Source organism: Sapajus apella, unplaced genomic scaffold (genome assembly GCF_009761245.1).
Source record: "Sapajus apella isolate SASKATOON/1434 unplaced genomic scaffold, GSC_monkey_1.0 scaffold66, whole genome shotgun sequence".
Lineage (NCBI taxonomy): Eukaryota > Metazoa > Chordata > Mammalia > Primates > Cebidae > Sapajus > Sapajus apella.
The window spans coordinates 11,403,011-11,410,005 of record NW_022437006.1 but is presented as its reverse complement, the minus strand read 5'-3'; positions in this window follow the sequence as shown (position 1 = coordinate 11,410,005).

Here is a 6,995-nt window from a genome sequence, read left to right as displayed (position 1 = left end):
AACCTCTGCCTAGATTTCAGAAGATGTCTGGAAATGCCTGGATGCTCAGGCAGAAGTTCGCTGCAGGGGTGGGGCACTCATGGAGAACCTCTGCTAGGGAAGTGCAGAAGAGAAATGTGAGGTTGAGCCCTCACACGAAGTCCCTGCTGGGGCACCGCCTAGTGAAGTTGTGAGAAGAGGGCCACCATCCTCCAGACTCCAGAATGGTAGATCCACTGACAGCTTGCACAGTTTGCCAGGAAAAGCTGCAGGCACTCAATGCCAGCCCATGAAAACAGCTAGAAGGGAGGCTGTATCCTGCAAAGCTATAGGGGTGGAGCCACCCAAGACCATGGGAACCCACCTCTTACATCTGTGTGACCAGGATATGAGACATGGAGTCAAAGGAGATCATTTTGGATCTTTAAGATTTGACTGCTCTGCTGGATTTCAGACTTGCATGGGGCCTGTAGCCTCTTTGTTTTGGCCAATTTCTCCAATTTGGAATGGCTGTATTTACCCAATGCCTGTGCCTTCATTGTGTCTAGGAGGTAACTAACTTACTTTTGATTTTATAGGCTCATAGATGGAAGGGACTTGCCTTGTCTTGGATGAGACTCTGGACTGTGGACTTTTGAGTTAATGCTGAAATGAGCTGAGATTTTGGGGAGCTGTTGGGAAGGCTTTTGAAATGTGAAGATATGAGATTTGGGAGGGGCCAGGGATAGAATGATATGGTTTGGCTCTGTGTTCCCACCCAAATCTCATCTTGTAGTTCCCAATAATTCCCATGTGTTGGTGGGAGGGGCCTGGTGGGAGATGACTGAATCATGGGGGCAGGTCTTCCCTGTGCTGTTCTCGTGATGGTGAATGGCTCTCCCGAGATCTGATGGTTTTAAAAAACAGGAGTTCCTCTGTGCAGCCCTCTCTTATTGCCTGCTGCCATCCATGTAAGATGTGACGTGCTCCTCCTTGCCTTCCCCATGATTGTGAAGCTTCCCGAGCCACGTAGAACTGTAAGTCCAGTTAAAACTCTTTTTTCTATAAGTTGCCCAGTCTTGGGTATGTCTTTACCAGCAGCATGAAAGCGAACTAATACACATGGCTACTGTATTTTAGAAGCACATAATTTGTTTGGTTTCACAGGTTCATAGCTGGAGAGGAATTTCCTCTCAGATGAATCATACCTTGAGCCTCACCCATATCTGATTAAATGTATTTTGATATAATCATAAAAAAATTACAAAATCACATAATTTTGTAGTCACATATTGCATCTGCAGGTTTTCTGAACAGCTTGGTAGTGATCAGTTGTGTACCATGTGGCTTGGTCTGCAGTGATCCAGAAGGAGAGGAGATATCACTGAGAGTCTATGACTTGGAAGTGCTCTTTAAAATAGAAACCTCCCTCTCTTTACAGCTTGGCAGATGCTTACTAAACACCTATAATGTGCCACTGTGTTTGTTTGCTGGAAGGCAGTAGACTGTAATATTCAGCAGAAAGGGCTTTCACATCAGACTCTCATTTGAAGCAGTGGTGTGCTGGAGCCAGCCTGTACAGGCTCTCAAGATGATTGTCAAATACTCAGGAATTTTGCAAGCCAATTGTAAAACCATTGGTAGCTAGAAATCAGCCATAGTGGGAGTATTTGCGGCATGGAAATTGACAGTTACTACAAATCAGGCCTTTTTCCCCACTCCCTCCACACAGTGAGCTGGTTTACCAGCACACCACTGGAAGTCTACTGCCACTACTCACTAGCTAGTAGGCACTAGTGCACCTGCGCCTCCAGCACCCTGCTGTCAGATTCCAGCTTCATCTGATACCGGGTGTTAGCTATATGATGTGACTTCGGGGGAAGAAGCATGACATTTCCCAGCTTTATTTCCTCATCTGTAAAACAGTAATTCAATTCAATGCTATTTACCTCATAGATTTATTTACAGAATAAAATAATGGATGCAAAATGCTTTGCATAATGCCTATTTCATATTAAAAACTCAAACCACAGTTGCTATTGTTGGATGCTGTTAGATAATAGTATCACATATACTAGGCAAACAGGTTTGCTTGAAAATAGCTCTTATTATCTCCATTGTAAAGGTGAGGAACCTGGAGTTCAAAAAGATCAAGTTACTTGCCTAGGACCATACACCTACCTGGTAGCTGATGGAGCGAGAGCTGCCAGGCTCCCGTATCTCATGCGCTTTCCTTGCTGCATCTGTACTTGGTGGTGGTAGCCAAAAGTTCAGTTGCTTGACCAGCACAGGCTCTGCATCACAGCTCCAGTTACCTCGGGGTCTTGGCACTGTCTTCTGGAGTGGGTGAGAGAATCCCACTTCCCTGGGTAGAGGCTCTGAAATACAACTATCTCAGAAACCCAGGGTTGTTCTGACCAGACTCGGGGGAATCTAAAAGCAGGGGGTCCCAGATGTTTGGAGGTGGGTGAGGCGGTAGGTGTCACGGGACTGCAAGCCGGGCAGTGGCAGAGGCGTGGTTGAGCCGTGTGTTGTGTGCGTGGCAGTGCTGGCAGCGTATGAGGGCGTTGGTGACCCTGTGCCAGATATGTGTGTGGAAGGAGGTGTGGGGTTTGTACCTGTGTCTCCAGCACCCTGCTGTCAGATTCCGGCTTTGTATGATAGGAAGTGTTGGCAAGAAGGTCTTAGACTCCCTGACTTTGTGTTTCTTCGCGTCTGCAAGATTGGCGCCGCCTGCTGGAGGAAAGAATGGCTGTTGCATCTCTAACGTAGCGGTAGGAGGAAGCCGCCTTGGAGACCTCTGTTGGCTCACCAGCCTCTGAGCCAGGCTGGGGCAAGAACCATACTGCTTCTCTCCTTTTTTTCTTTACCCCTCATTGCATTTCACTTTCTTTTACCCCTCAAATGAGATGACCTAACATTCTTTATGACAAAGCTGGAAATCTAGCTAATGTCTTTTATTTTGAACTAAAATTTTTTTAAAAAAGCAAAGATGTCTTAGAACTGAATTGCTATCCTAATAAAAAGTGTTCTGATATATTTGGGGGTATAGGAGAGAAAAGAATATTGACATAGTAAGTGCAATTATTATATTATTGCCCAGAACAGCTTTCCTGAAGACCAGCGCTGCAATCGCTGCATGTTTTTAAAATAACTTATAAATGATGTAACTATACTAACCTAACTCTCTGATTATGGCTTTGTTTACAGTTGTGGCTTCTGGCATATTTGGCGTACCATCTTACTGTAACTCTTTGTCATAGAAGCATGGCTGTCTTCTAAGAGAGATTTAAACTATTTCTCAGACTAATATAAATCATCCACTAAGACGGAGACTGTTAGCAGAGAGTTTGGTTTCCTAAGGTGCATGAATAGTAAGCAAGTGTTTTGTGTTTAAGACCCTCCCTCAGGGAGAAAAATGGAACCACAGTAGTCAAGGCAAAACATGGCGCTTATAACCTTCTGGAGTCAAATGATTAGGCTGTAAGTTGAATGTAATGAAAATTTCAAAAATCAACTGAATTGCCAGAGTACAAGTCCTTAGAGAATGGAGGGAGGAAGAAAAAACATAACAGACTGGCATCCAGGACAGCTGTATTTGCTTTAGTCATAGATGCTGCTGCTAAGGCAGGGCTTCAGATTGTGGAACCTTCCTTGGGAGCAGCACCAGAAAATGTCTCTGTAAAAGGATCTGGACTCCTACACTTGCTTACCGGCTAGAGAATGGGATCAGGCACTCTGGAGACTGACTCATTTTCTTAGTGAAGCAGACTAAAGCTAGGCAGGGATCAGAAAATGGAAATAAACAGTCCTTCAAAGTTCATAGCATTCAAGAAACATTTCCTTTCTGCTGTGTGTGTTTCTATAGAGATGTGAAGTGCTAAATTTCAGTATAAATTTAACACTGGGGTTATTCATCAATCACTTATTCATTTATTCAAACACACACTTATTGAGTATCTATCTTGGCACACACGTATTGAGTATGTGCCAGAAACTAGGCTTGATCCTAAGGATTGGAAAATTAATAAGATGTAGTGTTTTATCTTTCTAGGTGTGAACCCCCCAGTAAGTACAAATACTTAAACAAGTAAGTTTAATATGGGAAGATATATGCTTATAGAGGTATGTACAAAATGCTAGGGAAACCATGCTAAACCCAGCTGGATGCTGTTGGGGAAGATTTCATAGAGGAGATGATATTTGAGTAAATTAGACTTATATTCCAATGCCTGTCTAAACTCTAGTGAAAACCAATAAACATAAACAATATTAATTAGTTACGTTTCTTCTTAGCTACCAAAACCATAGACTACAATGAAACAGGTTTCAAACCTGGCACCCATCAGACACCTGTGAGAAGGAGACAACTTTTCTGGGGAGTGACAAAATTTCTGTGACCTTCAAACTTATCAGAAGACTCTCAACCACGCTCAAAATAAATGCAAATTACCTGTCAGATTGACAAAAATCTAAGACCTATTTTATTTGTGGGGCTGTGGAAATGCAATTCTACTTCTAGAAATGTATTCTAGACATATATACCTGTGTAAGTACAAAATGACACATCACAAAGGTCATTCAGTATGGCTTTTATTTTTAAATAGGAAAAAGTGGGAAATATGTCAAATGAACATCAGTTGAGAGCATGGAGCACTATGCAACCATAAAAGAGAATGAGGAAGATCTCCACATGTACTCATGTGAAATGTTATCTAGAATATATTGTTACATGTGAAAAAAATAAAAAGAAGGTTGCAGAATATCCTAGTTTTGCATAAGAAGAGAGGAAATAAGAATTTATGTGTGTGTATATATATATTTATATGTATATATATAAATTGCATTTTAGGTTTTTGGGGTACATGTGAAGAACATGCAAGATTGTTGCATAGGTACACACATGGTAGTGTGATTTGCTGCCTTCCTCCCCTTCACCTATATCTGGCATTTCTCCCGATGCTATCTCTCCCCAGCTCCCCACCCCCCCCTGTCCCTCCCCTATTTACCCCCGACAGACCCCAGTGTGTGATGCTCCCCTCCCTGTGTCCATGTGTTCTCACTGTTCAGCACCCACCTATGAGTGAGAACATGTGGTGTTTAAGTTTCTGTTCTTTTGTCGGTTTGCTGAGAATGATGGTTTCCAGCTTCATCCATGTCCCTACAAAGGTCACGAACTCATCCTTTTTTTATGGCTGCATAATATTCCATGGTGTATATGTGCCACATTTTCCCTGTCCAGTCTATCATCGATGGGCATTTGGGTTGGTTCCAGGTCTTTGCTATTGTAAACAGTGCTGCAATGAACATTCGTGTGCATGTGACCTTGTAGTAGAACGATTTATAATCCTTTGGATATATACCCAGTAATGGGATTGCTGGGTCAAATGGAATTTCTAACTCTAGGTCCTTGAGGAATCACCACACTGTCCTCCACAATGGCTGAACTAATTTACACTCCCACCAACAGTGTAAAAGTGATTCCTATTTCTCCACATCCTCTCCAGCATCTGTTGTCTCCAGATTTTTTAATGATCACCATTCTAACTGGCGTGAGATGGTATCTCAATGTAGTTTTGATTTGCATTTCTCTAATGAACAGTGATGATGAGCATTTTTTCATGTGTTTGTTGACCTCATATATATCTTCTTTTGTAAAGTGTCTGTTTAAATCCTTTGCTCACTTTTGAATGGGCTTGTTTGTTTTTTTCTTGTAAATCTGTTTAAGTTCTTTGTAGATTCTGGATATTAGCCCTTTGTCAGATGGGTAGATTGCAAAAAATTTTTCAGATTCTGTTGGTTGCTGATTCACTCTAATGACTGTTTCTTTTGCTGTGCAGAAGCTGTGGAGTTGATTAGGTCCCTTTTGTCTATTTTGGCTTTTGTTGCCATGTTTTTGGTGTTTTGGTCATGAAGTCCTTGCCTATGCCTATGTCCTGAATGATTTTGCCTAGATTTTCTTCTAAGGTTTTTATGGTGTTAGGTCTTATGTTTAAGTCTTTAATCCACCTGAAGTTAATTTTAGTGTAAGGTGTTAGGAAGAGGCCCAGTTTCTGCTTTCTGCACATGGCTAGCCAGTTTTCCCAACACCATTTATTAAACAGGGAATCCTTTCCCCATTACTTGTTTTTGTCAGGTTTGTCAAAGATCAGATGGTTGTAGATGTGTGATGTTGCCTCTGAGGCCTCTGTTCTGTTCCATTGATCTATATCTCTGTTTTGAGATCAGTACCATGCTGTTTTGATTACTGCAGCCTTGTAGTATAGTTTGAAGTCAGGTAGTGTGATTCCTCCAGCTTTGTTCTTTTTACTTAGAATTGACTTGGCTATGCAGGCTCTCTTTTGGTTCCATATGAAGTTTAACGTGACTTTTTTCTCAGTTCTGTGAAGAAGGTCATTGGAAGCTTGTTGGTGATAGCGTTGAATCTGTAAATTACTTTGGGCAGTATGGCCATTTTCACAATATTGATTCTTCCTAACCATGAACATGGAAAGTTTCTCCATCCGTTTGTGTCCTCTCTTATTTCCTTGAGCAGTGGTTTATAGCTCTCCTTGAAGAAGTCCTTTATATCCTTTGTTAGTTGTATTCCTAGGTATTTTATTCTCTTTGTAGCAATTTTGAATGGCCGTTCATTCTTGATTTGGCTCTCTTTTAGTCCATTATTGATGTATAGGAATGCTTGTGATTTCTGCACACTGATTTTGTATCCTGAGAGTTTGCTGAAGCTGCTTATCAGTTTCAGGAGGTTTTCGGCTGAGATGATGGGGTCTTCTAAATATACAATCATGTCATCTGCAAATAGAGACAATTTGACTTCCTCCTTTCCTAATTGAATACCATTTATTTCTTTTTCTTGCCTGATTGCTCTGGCTAGAACTTCTAATACTATATTGAATAGGAGTGGTGAGAGAGGGCATCCTTGTCTCGTGCCAGATTTCAAAGGGAATGCTTCCAGTTTTTGCCCATTCAGTATGACATTGGCTGTGGGTTTGTCATAAATAGCTTTTATTATTTTGAGATAAGTTCCATCAATACCT